This window comes from Phyllostomus hastatus, unplaced genomic scaffold (assembly GCF_019186645.2).
Source record: "Phyllostomus hastatus isolate PE091 unplaced genomic scaffold, TTU_PhHast_1.1 phas_contig_58, whole genome shotgun sequence".
Lineage (NCBI taxonomy): Eukaryota > Metazoa > Chordata > Mammalia > Chiroptera > Phyllostomidae > Phyllostomus > Phyllostomus hastatus.
The window spans coordinates 15,939,949-15,961,529 of record NW_025333916.1 but is presented as its reverse complement, the minus strand read 5'-3'; the positions used below and the strand labels follow the sequence as shown (position 1 = coordinate 15,961,529).

Genomic DNA, 21,581 nt, shown 5'->3' with positions numbered 1-21,581 from the left:
GGGGTATCAGAATATAATTTTTAAAAAAACTCCAACAGCCCTGGCTGGTGTGGCTCAGTGGATTGATTGCTGGCCTGTGAAGTAAGGGGTCGCTGGTTTGGTTCCCAGTCAAGGCACATGCCTGTGTTGAGGTTCAGGTGCCCAGTAGGGGCTGTGCAAGAGGCAACCAGACATTGATGTTTCTCTCCCTTTCGTTCTCCTTCCCTTCCTCTCTCTAAAAATAAATACATAAAACCTTTAAAAAATTAAAAAGTTAAAAAAATTTCCAACAATCATGACAACTTTTATTAGAGGCTAGTAGTTGTTGAGGAAACACTAAAATTAAGATTATTGTTTTGAATAAAAGAATCCTTTTGGAAGCATTAGTTATATATGGCTTGGAAAGTATGCAATAAAAGATTCAGGGACTTGTGTAATTTTATTAAAATCTAACTGTAGAACAAATGCTTAAACTTTTAGAGCATTAAACATTGATACACAAATGGAGTTTTTGAACAACATATAATGCCTTTATAAAATGTGCAGGAAGAAATTTTAGGAAAGTATACCTGGGCAAGTAAGTTGGTTGCTACTGAATTCTAAAAGGAATTCAATCTTAGCACTAAGGATATAACAAGCTGCTTGAATAACAAAGTTTCATAATACTATTAACTGACATCAATAACACACACACACACACACACACACACACACACACACTCACACACATTAATATTTTTTTGTGGTAGAACTGAGTATGGCAAAGCCTGAATTGAAGGTGCATTTTTCTAGTGAGGGTTTGTCTTTGTTTCTGCCAGATGGCCCGGGGCATCGCTGAACCTGAAGCACTTGGCAGGAGCTTTTCTAGACCACACAAATTAATGTGAACACCACACCCATGTGTGGGCAGGTTTGTGCTCAGGAATTCACCAGGTAATTTTTTCACCCCTTACCCCATGATAAGGCCTGTGAGAGACAGATTTCCTTTAATGTTACTTTTTTTCCAGCAGTGATTTTTCTTCTCTCTTATCTTCTCACTTCTAAGATTCTGGCTAATGGTTGTAAAGGCCCCGATTCTGATTCTGCATTCCATGGGTTCAAGGTTTCTCCTGTCTCCTACATTGCCATTTCATCAGGAGGTTCTAGGTTGCTTTTATTGGCAAATCCCTCCAAGTAGCCTGTGGTATTTCCTTAAGCTGGTTTCAGCTCTCAGGTCAACTTTGGTAGCTGTGGATTTCCCTTAATTGTACCGTACTGTGTCTATTTGGTGAAGAGGCAAGCTTGGTCTGGGGCGTTGCCCTGTGGCTTGGCTTCAGGCAAGGATGCTGCCTCCCTTCTCTGGTGGCAAGTGTGAGAATACCTTTTCACGGGTTGGAGCAAGTGTTGTCTTAACTTGAAAATAATTTTTAGAGTATGGCATTCTTGATGACAAGTGATTTCATCTTGAGCCTTTATAATTATTATTATATTGACTTTTGTATAACATTTGTATTATCTCCTGCCACTCTACATTTTATTCCTTTGTAGATAATGTTTTCTTCCTATGGTAACTCTGAATAGTTACTCTTTGTCTTTGAGGTTCTGCAGTTTCACTACGATACGTCTAGGTTTTGTTTTGTTTTGTTTTTTAGTTATTTTTCTTGGTATCTGTGATCCCTGAATCTTAAGATGCCCATTCTGTTATTTTTAGAGCTCATGCTCATCAATCCTGGAAAGCTGACAGTTGTTGCTTCAAGTATTTTCTCCCTAGCATTCTTAATATTCTTTCATCTTGCAAATCTTATGTTGGCCTTTCTCATTCTATTCTCCGTATCTGTTAACTAAGGTGTCCAATCATTTACCTAGTGTAGGACTGAGGAGTTTCCCAAGATGTGAGACATTCAGTATCACTAATACCAGGAATGTACCAGGCAAAACAGGACAGTCTCTCATGCCACTGTTAACTTATATTTTCTGTGTCCATAGTTGCTGCATTCTCTGTAATTGTTTAAAATCTATCTTCCAATTCACTGTCTCTTTAGCTGTGACTGTTAAAATTTTTAGTATGTTCCATTTCTTGAAGTCCTATTTTTCAAATCAAACTTTTCTTTTTATAGTTTCTCAATTTTAAAAATAGAATTTGGATTTTAAATATCTTTAAAATGACCATATTTTTATATTATAGATTACTCTGTTAGATTTTTCTATTATATAAAATTCTTAGGACTGAATCTTAATATTTATTATGCCTGCTGAGTCCAACTCATGGTGGATTATTTCCATACATGTTTTGTAATTTTATAATTTTAAGCCCATTTTCAGAGAGGTTTGATGTGTATAACCTTGAGTAGTCTGGTTAAAGTGTATCTCTTTACAGAGGTTTTATGTTTTTCCTCTTTGAGCCACCCGGGAGATACCGGTAGCCTAGGATTAATTTTTATGTTAATTTCTCAATTTGAAAGGCTCCAGGAGGAGGCAGTAAGTATAAACTTGAACTCCATAGTCATGTGAGTCAAAGGCCTATGGTTGTAAGTTTTTGAGGGAGCCGTTTCTACCTGAAACTCAGCCCAGTGTAAACAAACTTTCTTATCTGGTAAATGGAAATTTTGTTGACTATTTTATTGGGGATATAGCTTTTGGCAGATCTTTTACAAGTATAAAAACTCAAGTTCTTAGATTGTTGAGACAAGCAAGCCCTGGTGCCTGGTCTGATATTTTGTTCTATTTTAGTATGAACACCTGTATATTTTCCATATTTTCTTGACCGATAACAAGTAATGTTAACAATAACAATAACAATATACATATAAGGGGCCAGAGAGTATTCTAAACATTTTTCATTTAGTCCTCATGAAACCTTCTATATATCATGAAATAATATTTTTCCAACTTCACAGATGAGAAAACTGAGCCACAGAGAAACTCATTAACTTGCCCAAAGTCACGCACAGCTATTAAGTGGCAGACCTAGGATTCAAATCCAGACATTATAACTCCGAGTTATCAGATTTAATCATTAAGAAAACTCTGCCTCTTAATTATGGACTTAAAGTAATTTTTTTTCAATATTTCTTGAAGTAGTGGAGTTTTCAGGTTATTTCAATTGTCATAGTTCCAGAAAAGCAAATACCAAATCCTGACTTTAACATTTCATCATTGTGATGGCTAAATCTATGTGTCAACTTGACTGGGCCAAGGGGCAACCAGGTTAAACATTATTTCTGACTCTGTCTGTGAGGGTATTTCCAGATGAGATTAGCATTTGAACCAGTGGACTCAATAAAATAAATCATCCTTTCCCATGTGGGTGGGCATCATCCAACATGTTGAGGACCTACACAGAAAAAAAAGGCAGAGGAAGGGGGAATTCATTCTTTGCTTTCTGCCTGTCTGCCGAGCTGAGACATAGGTCTTCTCCTGTCCTTGCACTGGAATGTACACCATCAGCCCCGCTGATTCTCTGAGCTTGGACTACAATTCTACCACCAACCTTTCCTGATGCTCCAACTTGCAAATCGTGGGACTTCTCAGCCTCCATACTTTGTGACCCAATTCTTCATGCTAAATCTCTTCTAATAAGTATATCAATTGATGAATCAATCAATCAATCCTATTGGTTGTTTTTCTGGAGAACCCTGACTAATCCTATTTTACTCTAATATTTCTAAACTTTCACCTTCTCATCACATTGTTAAGGGAATGCAATAAAAATATGTTTATTACAACAGTCCATGACTATTTTTTTTAAGTATTTCTAAGGGATTCCCAAAAGAGACATTTGTAAAAGAAAATCTTGAATTTTCTAAGATGAGAAGAGATGCTTAAATCTGAATGAAGAGTAGAGGGATATAATAATAAGTGAAATCACTAAAGCTATGGTAAAAGGAAAGGAATTGCTGTGTCCAGTTGTTCTCAATGTATAGCCCCCAATAGGCAGTGTCCACATACTTGAGAACTTGTAAGTGTTACACGTTCTTGGCCTCATCCCAGATTTACAGAATCAGAAACTCTAGAGGTGGAGGCCAGAAATCTGTGCTTTCACAATTCCTCAGGTAATTCCGACGCACCCTGATGTTTGAAAACAAATTGCCATAATCTATTTAGATTTTAATTTATTGCAAATACCAGTGTTTTTTATAGAGTGGGATGTTGTTTTCCATGTGACCACAGTAAGTTTCCATGCATCATAAAGCATTAACCCTCAGGCTAAATTTACTGCCTCTCTAGCAAAAACAGGACTATTAGGTCCCCTTTCAACTTCTTTGTATTATGTTGCAGCTTATAGTACTTCCCTTTAAACATCTGTGTGTGTGTGTGTGTGTGTGTGTGTGTGTGTTTTAAGGAGTCTTTTGTCATTTAACTTAATAGGAAAATAAAGAGTTTGGGCATTAACCCTTCTATTTATGTAAAAAAGATATGAGCACCATTACTCTTAATCTCTTTTGCATTTCTACTTAGTAAGTAGCATTTAATAATATTTTAACTAATTGTCAGAATTGTTTCTCCAGCAGTTATTTCTTCCCATGGGTAAATAGTTTTGATGATGTTCTTTTCTCTAGTAAACATTATTTATCACCCTGTGCTAGGCACTGTGCTAGATGGTGAGAATACCACAGTGACCAAGACTGACACGGTCCCTGTCACCACAGAGCCTGAAGGGTGGTGGAGAAATGGACAAGAGCACAGGTGATTGCAATATAGCATGTTAAGTGCTATGATAGGTGAAATAAAGGGCACTATTGGAACTGTTCTCAATAAAAATGCAGCATAATTGCTGTCTGAGTGATTTATTGCTCTTGATTATAAAATATGCTCAAAAGATATTCATCCTTCAGAAGACAGATCAGGTTGTTCTACCCTCACATCCTCCAGTGAGCCTTCCCTGCCACCCACCACCCTGCCCACCACCTTTGAGACTAGGGTCTTTCCTACATGCTTCCATCAAACTCTGCATATATTTCCATTATTGTACTTCTCACACTACAGGCAAATGGTCTGTTCAAAAGTCTGTCACTCTGCTATACTCTGAGTTTTTGGAGGGCAAGGGCTATATCTTATGTGTCTTTGCAATTCTAACACAGTCCTAGCATAAGTACCCTTTTGTACTCTTTTTATTGCATAATTTAGGCTTGCCTTTCCACTATAGATCACTATTATATTCTTTATAACCTTGAAAAAAGTGTGCTTTTTAAATTGATCTCTTCACTGCTAGGAACATGACCTCATTATAATACCTTCTCCCCAATGTGCTTATATAGGAAATTTACCTTAACATTACCTCAAAATCAGGACCAGCAGCAACTGTCTCTATGGAGAGCAATTCCTATCACGCTAACCCCCTTTAGAAAAATATGGAATACTGACTAGCTGCAGTGGTGATGACCAATGACTACAGCATCTCCTTGGGGGATGTATGAGGGAAAGAGTGTATGGAGAAAAATTGTGGGCTGAATTGGACATTTATAATTTTTTTCGTTATTGAACATCTAAATTCTCTTTCTGTTTGAGGGAAATTTTCCATTGTGCGAGTCTTGAACACTAGGGCCCTAACTCCCTCTCTAAATGCCCAATTAGCCAGATATTCCCTTTTCCCAAACCCGGCAGTGAGGGCATGACTATGAAATCCAGGTTTGGCCAATCAGAATTGGGAATTTAAATCTGAAGTGAATCATTTAAATGGATAAGGATGGTTAAAATATGTTCCCAGCAGCCAGTGGGGCCAGCATGGCATCAGAAGTATCTTTTCCTGTGGTGGGGACAGCAGTAGTATCCTAACCAAACTTGGATGTGACTTTGTTGTAGTCACATTTTACTACTGATTGCATTTAGTTCCTGCCTGTGTTTTAGCCTGGGTCTTCAGTCTTCCTGTTGATTCTATGAGCTATTTGATATTCTGCCAATAAATTCCTTCCCTGCTAAAATTAGTCAGTTTCTATTACTTGTGACCAAAAATTTCATCTTAATACTGATTTGCTCAAATTGCTTTGTGCTTACTGCGTAAGTATCAGTAGTTATTGAATGATCAAGTAGCTATCATTTTTTTATACCTTGCCCAGGTATTTTTCTGTGTACTATATCCCTGATTTCACTTAATATAAGATAGGAGAACATTTATATTATGAAATATTAATGAACATTTTCTGGGATGCATATGTTCTATAAGACAAGTGATACCAATGAAAAATTTGCAGTACAGCAGGAAAGTAGGGGGCCTCTGGCAAAATCACATGGAGTTTGGGAAGGCAAACATAGGACTGAAATCCCCAAACCCATTCTAAGCCAAATCCCTCTTCCTAAGGGAAGGACAGCTTGTGTTTCAGCCTGGTATTTGTTCACTGAGCCTTACCCACAGTGAAACGGGGGGTGGCAAGCCTCCCGAAGATTTTACTTAGCCCTGGAAGATTATATTCAAGCCTCAGGTTTGGGAGGATGTGCTGAGAAGGCTAAAGGGAACTAACTGTTGGCTTCAGGATTTGAGGCTTGAACATTTTTGTGCTCTCGGAGTATGGATGTATTGTAAAAAGTTCTTGTTGCTTCATATTCTTTCTTCTATTTTCTCCCGTCTTCTATAGAATATTATAATCTATTAAAGGTCTTGATTTTTTTGTCTTCAATTTTATATCTTATGTTAATAAATTTATGTAATTATGGAGAGTTTTATCTCTGATAACTCAGACTTTGTTAGTTTACATTTTATCTACTCAATACTATTTTCATAGAAAACTATTAATATATTGATTGTATTTGTTGATACGGCAATATAAGGAAATTATTTGTCCAAGTGAATCTAAGATGGTTGACTGTTTTTGTCTGAAATTTATTGATCGTAATTGATGATACTACTATTAGGTAAAGCCTGTCAAAGGAATAATGATCTTACATGTAACTTACATATGTCACGTATTATCTACCTATAATTCATTTGTAGTTCTTTTCATTTGCTCTTATCATTTGGTACTTATTGCAGAATAGCAATCTATAATCCTGTTTCTAAAAGCATCTAGAAAATTTCCATTTTGCATGCATATAACATTTAAATTTAACTTTCATGTGGTTCATAGGTATTCTGTTTTAGAATAACATTATACAGTTCTGTGGTTGTTTCCCTACTAAAGCATTCTTAACTGATTTCCATATCAATCGATTCTATGCCTTGTTGTAATGTAAATAACTCCTAAAGACACAGTAAACTAGTGTTTGCTCTTTAGTAAACAGCTGTATCACTGACTGTTTTGAAGAATGGGACGCCTTATCAACATTATCAATATCGATGTCTGCCAGATTGTGTACATATCTTTTTTCCTGGGAAAACTTTGGTTGATTTTCATCTTAATATTTCCTCCAACAACCAGATCTACACAACCTCATAAAATTCCCAGGTTGAAAAGTCTTTTCTGAATATTGGTCTGGGATCTTGCTGGCTAAAGAGACTCAAAAGTCTGTTCACAGAGGGGTAATGCTTGTCTTGATCATTGTATTTCCAGCATCCCACACAGTACCTGGCATATACTAGATTCTTAATAAGTTTTTGAGAAGAATGGATGAATGTTAATATGCTTACCAGTTTCAGTTTTGCAAAAAGAGCCAGTATGATATAGACTCACCATGATGATTAATTTTACGTGTCAACTTCTGTGCTAAGAGATAGCCAGGTAGCTGATAAAACATTATATTTGGGTGTGTCCATGAGGGTGTTTCCAGAAAAGATTAGCATTTGAATTCATAGACTAAATAAAGAAGATCACCTTCACCATTGTGGTAGGTATCATTTAACTCACTGAGGGCCCAAATAGAATAAAACCGTCCAGGAAAAGCAAATTTGCTCTTTGTGCTTGTGCTGGGACATTCATCCTCTTCTTGGCCATCAGCCCCAGTTCTTGGGCCTTTAGACTTGAACTGGCCCTCACACCATTGGCTCCCCTTGTTCCTCAGGCTTTTGATTTAAATGGAATTACTGGAATACTGCTGACTTCCTGAGCCCCTACTTTGCAGACCGTGGGATTTCTCAGTCTCTATAATCATGTGAGCCAATCACTCATAATCTCTCTACATATCTATATATATCCTATTGCTTTTGTTTCTCTAGAGAACCCTAAAACACCTGAGACTGGAAAAAGCTGATGTTTGTGCTGCCTATCACTATCAGAACCAATACGTAGAGACAAAGATGGAATTTTTATAGGTGCTGCTTTATTCAGACGCTGGCAATCTGAGAAGATGATGGGTTATGTACCCTCAAAAACCATCTTAACATCAAATATCAAGTCGAAGTTTTTATAAAGAGAAGAAAGAGTAGGTAAGTGGTTTGGGAAAAGGGTTAACTGGATAAGAGTTGCAGTCCAGTGGTGATTTTCCTAGTACTTCTTTACCTGTTGATTAAGAATTCTTTATCTGCATCCCCCTCTGGAACACAATGGCTCAAATACCATCTCCCCTGGGGCACAGAGTTGAATTGCTTGTCCACCTCCTGGAGTCAGTGGTCAGGTATTCCAGCTCCTGGAATAATAGTTTTCCACAAGCTTTAATCACTTAAGCCTATCAACTATGACTGAAGCCCAAATCTTTAACTCTTGAGTTCCCTTGTTACACCTACTGATTTGAAACACAGGTTTCCTTGAGGTCCCCACTTTACTTTAGCTTGGTTCCTTTCCTTACTGCTTAAATGTATTACCAGCATTCTCCTAGCTCCAAGGTGCCAATTCCAGATCATTTTATGGTTCCCCATCAAGGAAAATTTCTCTTGAATTGGTTTTATACCAACCTATTTGTACTATTCCTACCTTCCCCACCACCATCTTTTTCTTAATCCTCCACGTTCATCTAAGTTTTAGGTACCACACTCATTGCCTTTCTCCCCCACTGAATTCCTGCAGAAATTTCAGTGCCTTCATGAATGAGCCTATTGACTACTATAGTATGGACCCAAAAAGGGGCTCTATACAAACTAACTTCAAGGGCAATCAGATCATAAATTCTTAACAGGGTAGGTCATGGTGGGTAACCATACCCCAGGCATATAACTTTTTAGTAAAAGGTTTATTTTTGCCTTAAGCAAGTCCTATTCTCTGTTTTTGTACATCTATGTTAACACATCTTTAAAATAAGCCATAATCACCTTCAAAAGAACATATAGTCCTGTTAACTATCCTGTAATCCAATCCCTCCCTTGCTTTCTCCCACCTTCATGTAGTCTTTCTCCTTTTCTTTTTAATTTCAAATGCAGAGCATTTGAGATCTTGCTCCCTGGCATATGTTGTCAGTTTGGTTCAAAGAAAGTCAAAAAAATTTTCTATAGGTTTGGATGTGCTATGGTCTATTCAGTGCTATGGTTTCTCTTCCACTCTGCTTCAGCAACTCACCTTGGATTGACCTCTTGGCTCTTGTTCTCACCTGGAGCTAACTGATATACCTTAACTGGAATCTCAAATATCAATGCCCTGCCCTCCAAACATACCCTTCTATTCAGCTTCCTCTCTTACTGATACCATAATCTTTAGTTTCTTGATTCCTACCTCTCCTTTTCCAAACTCTTTTGGTCCCCTCTTAAAATCACTTCCTCACCATTCATTCCAGATCCTAGGAATCTCACTTCTATTAACCTTGTACCAGCAATCGTAGTTTACCTGACCCATTCAATTCTCCTTAGCACCTTGCAAGCTTGCAGTTCTGGACTCATCCACTCACTTCTGTTTTATACTTCTTTACCCAAGCAGGGTAGGTGGTACTGAAAAAAAAAATCACACAAAACATAGGAATTAGTACCTCAGTGAATATAGGAATCCCGTTTTAACTATACCCTCAAATCCTATGTACCTTTTCTTAGCTTCTTTTATTTCCTTTGAAGACTGTTAAGCCCCTCTCTCACTTTCAGAAAATGGCTCTGCTAATTTGTCACAGAGAAAGTAGGAACTATCAGAAATAAACTTTCCTTAACTCTTCCCCTGAAGCATTCCCTCCCCCCCAACAAAAATACAAAGGCATTTGTTTCCACTCTTATCGCTACATTTTTCTCCTTGGCCTTTCTCCCTATTATGCATATTAGACTTGGGACTCCACCCCTTTCTTTCTCCGTGGGGATTGTGTTGCCTCAGATATCGCCTCTTCCCCTTTAGTTTTTGTGTGTGGTTTATGAACTGTTTTGAGTTACAACCACTTAAAAAATGAAATATCAAAGTGTATCCCCCCACCTTGGCTCTAATTCTGTGCTGACACCCTATCTTCTCCTTCTCTTTACAGAGAAGCTTGAGGCCTCTACTTCCTTTCTACTTCCTTTTTATGTTGCTTTTATTTATTGTTTCAAAGACTCATCCTCTGTGTAACCCATCAGACAACAGCTTAGAACACCACCACATCATCAAGCTTGATTTTGCTAAGTCACCAATCTCTTAATTTTCAAATCCAGTAGTCACTTCTCAGTATTTATCTAACTCAATTTTGGGGGTTTATTTTTGATGTTGTTAACAACTCTCTGGAAAGTTTCTTCTTTTTTTCTTTTCTTTTTTTCATTGCACTAGTCTTTTCTGTCCCTTTCCTAAATCTCTTAGAATTCTTGTGGAGTTTTTTACCTATGTTATTTTTCCCCTTCTCTTTTATTATATTTTATTTTTAAAATTATACTTGACATACAATGTTATGTTGCTTTCAAGTGTACAACATAGTGATTCAACATTTATATATCTTACAAAGTCATCACCACAAAAATTCTACCATCTGTCACCATTCAAAGTTATTATGATATTATTGACTATATAAAGGTCTGTCCAGAAAAAGTCCAGCCATTGTTAATATAAAAAGAATGGTTTGTGTGATATCAGTGTAACCTGGCAGCCAAGGAGAGTGACTGGAATGTGCATGTGTAAACAATGATGACTTCACTCTACTAGTCAGTGGGAGTGGTAGATGCTGCTGAGTGAGCATGTGTACTGTGTGACCATTGCATTCAAAATGACTGAATAAGTAGAGCAATAAATCTGCATCAGATTTTGTGTTAAGCTTGAATATTCCTCCATGGAAATGATTTGGATGATTTAGAAGGCCACAGCTATGGGCAACTGGTGATTGGCAGCTTCATCACGACAATGCACCTGCTCATGCATCATGTCTCGTGTAGAGTTTTTCACAAAACATCAAATCACCCACGTGATTCAGCCCCTGTATAGCCCAGATTTGTCACCCCGTGACTTCTGACTTTTCCCAAAACTAAAATCACCTTTGAAAGGGAAGAAGTTTCAGACCATCAATGAGATTCAGGTAAATATGACAGGGCAGCTGATGGCAATTGGGAGAACTGTGTGAAGTCCCAAGGTCCCTACTTTGAAGGGGACTGAAGCGTCATTGTCCTATTACAATGTTTCTTGTATCTTGTATGTTCTTCAATAAATGTGTCCATTTTTCATATTACATGGCTGAATAACTTCTGGACAGACCTCATATTCCCTATACTGTACATTATATCCTTGTGACTTATTTTATAACTGGAAGTTTATACTTCTTAATCCCCTTTTAAAATATTGATGTTAAGATTCAAACTCCCCAAATCTCTTCTTTTTTCAGTCTATATACTCTCCTTGCATAGTGTCTTTTGTGACCATAGCTTTAACTATCACCTGTGTATCAATGATACCTAAATACAGAGGAGTGACTTTTCTGAGAGGATTAGGATCTAAAGTCAGTGTGAAAGGCAAGAATAGAGTTAAAATTACCTTTGAAAAATCTCTGAATACTGTACACACAATTTTAAATATATATACTTTCAATCAAGAAATCCTACACAGCCTGCTTTCCTCTGCTATTGGAACAGAAGGCTGTTTCTTGAGTTGAATACCAGATGAAGTTGTTGGATTGCATTTAAGGGCCAAGTTATAAGAAAAATATGTTTTTGTTTTTTTGCCAAGCACACATAGTAGAGTGAATATAAGTTAAGTAAGTGTAGGAGATAACTTCACTGTATATATTTTCAGCCTGACCTCTTCCGTGAGTTCTGGACTTCTACACTAAACTGCTGAATGGATGTTGCCTTTTGGATATGCCAATCCAGATTGTTTTAGTTAGATTTCTGAAAACTGAAGAAATGTGATAACGTACATTCTACTTAGCAAAAGCATTTATTGAAAGCACATAGTGATGTTACGAAGATACAGCTCACGTGTGGATTGTTTTCATATCATCTAGACTGATGTTCTCATTCTAGGGAGATATCCTGTAGCACCACACAGGTGTCCACACACCTGTCTGCCCAGCTGGAGCCATAGGCAGCTTCAGATTGGTGGACTCTCTAGGCTAAGCATCACACAGGCCATTAACCTCTGGCTGAACAGCTTTATTGAAATCAGGATATAAGAAGGTATTTCAATTCTTTACTGGTCCTTTCCAGTGCTATACTTCACCCATGGGCTGTTACATCACCCTTCAGAACATCCTCATGAAGCTATCATGACAAATCAAAAAAGCAAAATCCCGGCATTTTCCCACTGACCAGACTGAACATCTGACTAACCCAAATAGGGTGTGGTGTGTGTATTAAGTACCAATATCATAGTCAAGTCTATATGGAAATAAGATTTACCTCCTCTTTATCACACACACCAAACAGCATAAATACTGGAAAGCATCAGCCCTGACAGGAGTGGCTCAGTTGGTTGAGCATCCTCCAGCAAATGTTGCTGGTTCAGTCCTCAGTCAGGGCACATGCCTGGGTTGCAGGCCAGTCCCTAGTTGGGGCATATGCAAGAGGCAACTGATCAATGTTTCACACATTGATGGTTGCTTCCTTCTCTTTCTCCTTCCACTCCCCTCTAAAGATAAAATCTTAAAAAATATTTAAAAGCATCATAATACAAAGCAAACATTACATTAAAAATGTAGCAACACTACTACTCAACAGTGTCCTGTTTCACTTCACATTTAGTATTTTAACAACATTACAATTACAACGGGACTGGACATCTTTCATGGTGTCCTCTTTTTTTTCCTGTCACTACTTATGTAGCATAATGCACCTTTTAATGCACCTTGAGTATATATAGAATAATGATGTCTCTTTACATCCTTTTACAATCTATGCCTACAAACTTAACACTATCAGCCCTTTAATTTTGTAACTGAAAGCAGGTCAGGCTGCCTGTTGCTACAAAACCCAATACTTGAGAGGCAGTTGCTGATGTGGTTTATTTGCAGGTGCTGGCAATCTGGAAGATGAAGGACTCACATCTCAAAGCCCATCTCCTAGGAAGATGGGGACTCATGTCTCAAAGCCCATTTCTACCTCTCAGTGGAGGCAGAGGTTTTTACAAGGAGGGAGAGGGGAATAGAACAAGAGATCAAAGGAGGGGGATAAAAAGTTCTCTACATGCAGATGAGCACAGTCCATTGTGATAAAGCAAAAGATGGTCCGGTGTGCCTCATCCTGACTTCATGTCATCCTGACTATACATCATCCTGGCTCCATGGTTGAAGGTCAGCAAATCTGGAACTGAGATGCTTGAAGGTCAGAGTCTGTATCTTTTGAAATTAGTCCCTAGGATACTTATACAAACGTACTGTTCATCTATAAGCTACACATCAGTCAGAGTCAGCATTTACAGAAACAATATCAAAAAAATGGTAGGGTGGGTTACAATTTCCACCATTACAATTTTCCACTGTTACAATGTGAGGAAGAATGAACCACATGGGGCGTTCTCCATGGCCAGCTCTGGGTTGCAGAAGGTAGGAAATCACACATTTGGAATGTCCTATAATCATCCTTTGATAGCCATCACATTTTGGCTTTTCTCCCTTTGAAGTTGACCTCTTTACCTCCATTGTTATTCCATTTATAGAACAATAGGATATGATTTGTATCAAGATAACATTCCTTTCTTTGTGTCAACTACATATTCAGTAATGTTAAGATCATAAGTAATTTGTTCTCATTTAAAATCACAGATAGCAATGTTAATTTTTATTTATTTTATTTTTATCAATGTTTATTTGTTTTTAATTTTTTTTTTCTTAAATTTATTTATTTTAGAGAGAGACATAGAAAGGGAGAAGGGAGTGGGGAGAGAGAAAGAGAGAGAGAAACATCAATTTGTTATTCTACTTATTTATGCATTCACTGGTTGATTCTTGTATGTGTCCTGACAAGAGATTGAACCCACAACCTGGGCGTATCAGGACGATGCCCTAACCAACTGAGCTACCCAGTCAGGGCCTCAATGTTGACTTTTTAAATTGAAGATAGCATTCTTTATTTTTATTATAAAAAGGAACACATTGATACTACATTATTTCTCCTTAAATCTGAAATATAAAAAATAAGTATGAAAAACAAAAGTCATTCATAAATCCTTTACCTAGGGATAACCATTATTAATTTTTGGTTATAACCTTTACCACTTTTCTGTAGGAACATAAATGAGGTCATATTTTAATGTGTTGTTTGTACTTGGCCATTTTTCCAGGTTAGGAAAACACAGATTACATGATCTTATTAATGTTTGTATTATGCCATTGCCTCTGTGTATCAATCCAATAAATTAAAAAATGTATATCTTTTTGTTCTCCACAGCTCTGCAAAGCTGGGATTATTACTAATTCCATTTTATAGAATATAGGTGCTAAGATTCAGATTAAGTGACCATGCCAAATTTACATACCAAGTAAGCATCAGAAATAAAGCTTGCTCTATGACTCCTTGCCTCCAAACTGGTGCCCTTTCCACTGTGTGTCTCGTGTCTCTCTAATGAGATAATGCAGATGAAGGGGCTGGGCAAGTGTTTGTTGTTATTTATTTTCAGAGATAAGCTAAAGGGAGTCATTGCCTTAAGAGCCACGTCTGATTTGGCCTGAATTTAGGGCAGTTTTCTGAATTAAATCTATACAAAGGCTCTCCGGGCGGCAAACTGAATTTATCTTAATGTAAACATCATTGCAATACACCAATATCAATACACAGTGAATCCTACAATGAAAATTAATTCCTGATTCATAAAGATAGCCATGCCACATTAAAGAACAAAATTTTCTGTACATTAGAATCATCAAATAAGACAAGCTCTAAGCTAAGAAATGTGATATACAAACATAGGACACAATTTTTATTTCCATACTGATCATAAAACGTCTAATTTATGTCCATAGCTGCTGCAACATGTTAGGAAATTCATCTTTACTAGCAGTATCTTTTTTAAAAATTGAATTTAAAACTATTTTATATGCAGTAAAATCTATCCTTTTTATGAGTTTTGGTAAACCAAACAGTGGTGTAATCACTAACATAATGAAGATGCAGAACAGTTCCACTACCCCGCCCCCACTCCAAATCCTCTCACGCTTCTTTTTGGTAGCCCTTTCCCCTAGTCATCACTGATCAATGTCCCTTTTTAGGACCTTTTTATTTCAGTAACTATAGACTCACAGGAAATTGCAAACATGGTACATTAGAGTCCCACATACCTGTCACCTAATGTACCTTTCTCTAATGGTGACTTTTAACAACACTCATAGGAGATCAAAACCATGCCTGTACATTTGAAGGCAGGTTTTCCTTTCACTTCCTTGCCTGTGTTTACTCTTTACTTTTCACACTAGTTTAATTCTGCTGTGTTAAAAGGAGCAGATGCTAGTTTTCCCTCAAATGTCTGCTCTTGCATTTTCCGTATTTCAGTTTGATCGCCTTTAGTTCTCCTGCATCTTTCGCTAGCTTTTTCTTTATCCCACCGTTTCCCCCTACTTTAGTTCTGCTACTAGATTTTTCTTTCTTTCTGATATATGTGGCGTGGATTATCAATTTGATTTCTAACTTCTACGCCGGTGCTTCAGTGTGGTCCTTCCGTTTTAATGGCGGGGGGGGGGGGCGGAAATGGGGAGCGGTTAGTCCTGCTCGGGCCTTCCGTAAGTGTTTACAGTAGTTTTGTAGTGTTCGTCTGTTAGCTGGCGTGGTTCTCCAAGTTCTTAGAGAGATGCTAGCGGCACTGCACAGTTCAGCCCTGTTCTAGCTCTACCCTATCTCCACTGGTCACCCTTTTATTTTTCAGCTATTTGGCTAATATTGTTAGAGGTTGTGCAGATCGCCCCCCTGGTTTCGGCTTACTCCCCGCACGTCCTTTAGCGGGCCGCCTTTGTGCTTCGCAGAATGTTCAGACTTCCTTTCCGAGGCCTGTCGGAGACGTGAGGGGCGGGGACTGGGCGGCAGTCCTGTTGGCGGCAGGCAGGTCTCAGCCCCCTGGCCCTAGCCCAGCCCGCGAGGACTAGAGTGTCAGCCTGCAGCTCGAGACAGGCCTCCTGGTGCGCGGGAGGAGCAGCGCGCATGCTCCAACTTGCTAGCCGGAGGTGGTGGCGGCGGCTGAGGGAGGGGCTGGAGGAGGGGTCGGGCATGTACCTCCCTCAACCGTGGCTTTGCTCCTACATCGCCACCCCTGTGGCTCCCCGGGGCCTGTCCCACTCCTCCCTGAAGCCGCTGGCGGGGCGGTAACGCGTGCAGTTAAGGGTACCGCGCCCCAGCTCCCCTCCCTCAGCCCCGTCGCCCCGCCCTCGCGGGGCTGGGCGGCCGGGCCGGGCGGAGCGGAGCGGGGTGAGTATTCCCAGAGCCTTTGGGGGCCGTCTCTTCCCGGCCCAGCTCCCCGCGCAGCCCTCACTACACTCCAGGGACCGGGAGAAGGGGTGGGGGTAGGTGGGCGGGGAGGAGCCCAGCCCTGAACAAAAGGCCGGGAAAAGGGTCTTCCGCCTCAGAAATGCAGGCATGGTCCTGGCTGTAGCGCTGCATCCGCTTTTCGGGGTGATCAGCTGTCGGGGGTGGGGAGTGGAGGGGGCGTGCCCCCTTTCCTGGGGGTCGGGCTGGGCCACGCGCGCTCTGGGGCCGCTACCGGGGCCTCCCCCTGGACTTCGGTAGTTAATGCCCTGTGGCTAAAGCTTGCTAGGGATAGCAAGTCTTTATCCTTGTAACCTTGAAACAAAGGGCATTAAATTACTGAAAGTACAGTGGCCAAGCCCCACTTAACTTGAAGGGGTTTCAGATAGATTGTCAGGAGGAATAACCTAACATTTATAAACACATTATTTTTCCTCCCAAGTAACCTATGTACTCATAGCATCTGAAATCACGATGGGATGCGGGGTACAGGAATAGTTAACTGAATTATAGAAACATTTGCTTTGGTAAAAATAAAAAACATTTAAGAAAGGCAAAAGGATAGCTACACGTCTTTTCAAAGTCAAAATGGAGTCTTGTCTATCTAACACGCCCATCTGAGGAAGAATTAGTTATCTAGGGGACTGGACTTTTGCTTGACATAGTATTGATTACAGCCCCAGCTGTGCAGTCACTTTTTTGTTCTTGTTTGAGATGCAAATTATTTCTGAGTGGGAGAAAAAAATGCAGAAGGTTGTAGTTTTATTGCCCTATTTCCAATATTTTCATAATTTTTACCATTCAGCTTGTTCCTTCATTGTAAATTCAATAAATCTTTGCCACAGGTTCCCTTTGTCTTATGAATCATGTTTCTAAGTTTTGAAACATTACAATTTGACAATGGCTTCCACTTTTTAGTGGCAAGGCCTTACACTTGTACTTTTCAGGATTGGAAAACATAGCCCCCATGTCGTACTCAATACGTCGTGGGACCTTTCCTTCTTGTTTCTGAAGGGTCAAATGTGGACAAGAAGAAACATTTACAAAATGAAAACTTGACCGCCCCCCGGCCCCTGCCCCAGTGTTGAGTGTTGAGAAACTCGAATGACGGTCTTGCAGTTACAAGGTTTAAGGATTGTTACTGATATTTTAATGGAGGAAACTAGTGGAAGCAGTTTTCACCAGTTCTGAACTGGATTCATTTGAAGGTAGAAGTTATAAGATTATTTCCCCACCCACTCTTCTCTCCTCCCCACTTCCCTTTCCCCTTTATTTAGGATAAGGTGAACTGAGATTTTACTACATGATGAGGCCATTGAGTTGGGCAAAAAATGTTTTGTGACAAATTGTAAAGTGGTAGCAGTTCCTAATGCTTACATATTTATGAGACAGATACTCAACCCCTTAGGAAAAGCAAGAGGGTAAAGTTTATGTAAGTAGATTATTTAAAACCTGGCTTGATTTTATTAATATCTTTGAAGTCTGGAAATGTGTTTTGGGAGTCTAGAAGCATGGTTTGAATCATACACTTAGGGAACCATAACAACAAAGCACCGTAGAGATTATTTGGTGATTATCCCTTGAAACACATGTCTTCAAGTGTCAAACAGTCTGAGTATAAAACAATTGGAAAATAGGGGAATAGAGAATAATCCCTACCTAAAAGCACCCAGATTAGGGACAAGTTGCTAAAAACTATGCAGAATCAGAGTTTCTGCTAATGTACATGGCACCCCAAGCCTTGAAGGGCTTGATCTAGGTTTATGGGACCCAGGAAGAGACTTTACTAAAGTGAATTTATCACTGTCATGTAATACCTTTCAGAGAAAAAATTTTTAGTCATCTCTTTTGAGCTCAAGAACTTACAATGGTTTCCTGTTGGTCACTGCTTAAATGAAATCTCTTTATAGAGTTTTAGGAGTATTTATAAACTGCCCCCCTTTTTTCTTGTATTTCTTAATCTATATGCCCCCGTTAGACTCTTTCCCTGTCTACCCTGCCTCATTTCACTGATTCTACCGCCTCTACCCCTACTAACCCTTGTCATCCCGTTATGTATTATATTCCTGCCTTTCAGTATCTTCTTATAATTCTTATAATTAATTCAAGGGTTATCTGAAGTATAACTTCAGACTGACTTAGGTCAAATTGCCACATTTATCAGCTGTATTACCTTGGGCAAATTACATAACCTCTCTGCCCCAATTTCCTCATCTGTAAAATGAAGAAAATCATAGCAAGTACCTCAGGGTTGCAGTGAAGTTTCAACAAGTTGATAACAGTTTTTGGCATATTGTAGGAGCTCAGTACATGCTACTAGAATTATTATTTTAATCCATATCAATTTTTTAAACAGTGGTTAAACAATTTATCACTAGTTTTTGCTATCTTTTATTTCTAATGTGGTTTTCAGTTTGAATCTTTTCTTACAAATTTGATTACAAATTGTTGAGGCAAAGACCGCACATCATGTTCTTTTTGAAAAGTCTCTTAAAGTTCACCCAGGATGATTCTGAGGACTCAATACATTTTTTTTTCTATCTTACTATCTAATGTTCTTTTCTTTCCATTTTATTTTGTTGCTTATATTTTAAAATTTATTCCCTATTTGGTTTTAAAAGTATTTGAGTTATCTTATAATCTATGTATAACATAATAACATACAAAATAAATGGTCATGAAAATAGGAAGCTTGACTAGAAACACTGGAGTGTGATATACTGAAATACATACCATGAAAAGTTGTATAATTGTTAAAGATGAACCACAACTACATTCTCAGCTTCATGATGGTCAAAGGAAAGAACACGGCATTCCACTTGCTCAGGAAAACACACAGCTTCTTTGGAAGTAAATATTTTGTGAGTGAAATGCAGATTGTGATAGATTTCAAAACTAGGCTAAGAAACCCTAGGGTTAAATTCTCTGGACTTTGTTAAGCCCTAACCTACTTCCCAATGTTTTTCCAAAGGGGTGTTAATTGGCATTTTTATGGGACTGTCTCATACCTTGTAGGATGCTTATAGTACCTCATTCCCGAATATTAACCAGCAATAACAAAAACATAACTCCTGCTTTTTGTGATAGCTGAGTATGATCCCACTCATTTCCAAACGGCTCCTTTAAAACTGGTCCCTTCTTATGCTGGGAACCATTGGACCTCATCTGCTTATATTTTACCAGCCTATGCTCCATCTACTGCCACTTTTTAAATTTTTTTAAATTTAGCACACTCTTTTAAGGCCTGGTCTTGCAGGAGCTGTTCCATCTTTTGGGCATGCCTTTCTTTGTCTCCACTTTTTAGGCCCTTATTCAGATTCAAAATTCAGGTCTTCAGGAATAAACTCAGGCCTTCCAGACTCCCTTTTTGGGGGTCTTTTCTGATTTCACCGAGAAAAGTTTGATATTCCTTTTTATAAGGACACACACAGGAAGCACTAGGATATTGTAGATGCTGAGTGAATGAACGAAAAGCTTGTGGAGATAAAAAGGCACATTAATCTAGTCTTATGTGAAAAGAAAAAACTAAAGGGATTGTCAGTTCCATTACAAAAATATCCAACCACTTACTTTCTTTTAAAAAAATGTAATAGTGCTTTGTAGTATATTTGAAAAACAGCTCTATTATCTATATTTAGACTAAACAGGTCTGTAGCTTATAAAACAATGTTAATCATTTTCCTTACCTTTTTGTTTGTTGAATATGCTATTAGTTCTTGGTTGTGACTAGAGTTAAGTCCCTCTATTCAAAGGCAGCAAGAGTTGGAGTTAATGGATCAGCTCAAACTAGTGGTGGAACCACTTCTCATGTACTTTCAGAGAAATCTTGTTTATATATTAAGAAATGATAACCTTCTTATATAAGTAATGACACTGGTATCAGAAAGCTTGGATATCATAAATCTACTGTTTAAATGGGTAGAGATACAACTTGTCTATAGGCTTGGAAGTTGATTAGGATAAAGGTACTATAAAGAGGTAGGGATATGTATTGATAGAATAAATTCATTTAAAGTTTTTAGTTTTTCTTGGATTTATTACAACTTTTATGTAATGTTTACTGTGTGCCTAGCTCTGTTATAAGCATTAAGACCGAAGTTTAAGTCAGAAGCCCTCAGATGTTTAGACATTTTAGTGTTCCCTGCTGTGGAGCAGATGGATGAGGCTAACCAAGATTTTTGTTCCTCTGTAGGTTAACTGATTTTGCTGCGTGCATTTTTGTTTTTACTTTTAAATTTTATTTTTAAAGATATTCCACTGGCCAACCTCTAGACTTAGGTTTCTTTCCAACAGTTTTCTCAGAAACACAGTGAATGCTTTCAATTAATGGGAATAAATCTTGTTGTTTCTTTTTTTATTCCTTTTGTTGGGAGTAAATCTTTTTAATCCTTTTTTTTTGTAGCTCAGGAGTAATTTTTCAATTTCATGTTTGCCTGTATGATTTCAGTGCAGCAAAGCCAGTTGTTTGTAGGTTAGATCTGTGTTCTTTGTACTTCCTGTCAATCGATATGCATTGTTTTCATCTTGGTCCTTTTCCTTCTGTGTGTTTTGAAATCTCACTTGTGTATGCTAAAATACTAATTAGATTTTTTCCAGCTTTTAGACTTTCATCTGTTGCCTCTAATGTAAAATTTATCTGTACTGTTAAGACATGCTTGAATTCTTTCCAGTTTTTCTTTTCCAGTTTTCTTTTTAATCTCAGCTGTTGTTCCCTCCACCACCTGACCCTCCCCTCCACTATCTCTTGCTTTTGGAAGGTGGGTTTTTCTTTTTCCTTTTCAATTGGGTGCATCAAGTAGATATTCTAAGTTTTTCTCCTGATTCCCAATGTAAGCCTACTTCAGCACCAGCAGGCTTCCCTCTTCCTCTTTATCATGGTGCTCCTCTTTCTTATGGGACAAGAGCTTCTTACTGGCCCAGTACTGTTACTGATGTTTTTGGTTTTGTCATGACAGCAGAGTGACTCGTATAGGGATGGTACTGACCTGGCCAGAGTGTGCAAGCTCCCTTC

At 38.4% G+C, this 21,581-nt stretch overlaps 1 protein-coding gene across 1 annotated transcript in view; it reads left to right on the top strand.

Annotated features, from left to right (window-relative positions):
- Nucleotides 1–16,376: 16,376 nt before the first annotated feature.
- Nucleotides 16,377–21,581, top strand: part of ATG10 (autophagy related 10) — a 226,428-nt gene continuing 221,223 nt past the window's right edge. Inside the window, exon 1 of the mRNA XM_045847995.1 lies at nucleotides 16,377–16,513. The gene's annotated coding sequence lies outside the window, so the exon portion shown is untranslated. The remainder of the gene's footprint in view (nucleotides 16,514–21,581) is intronic.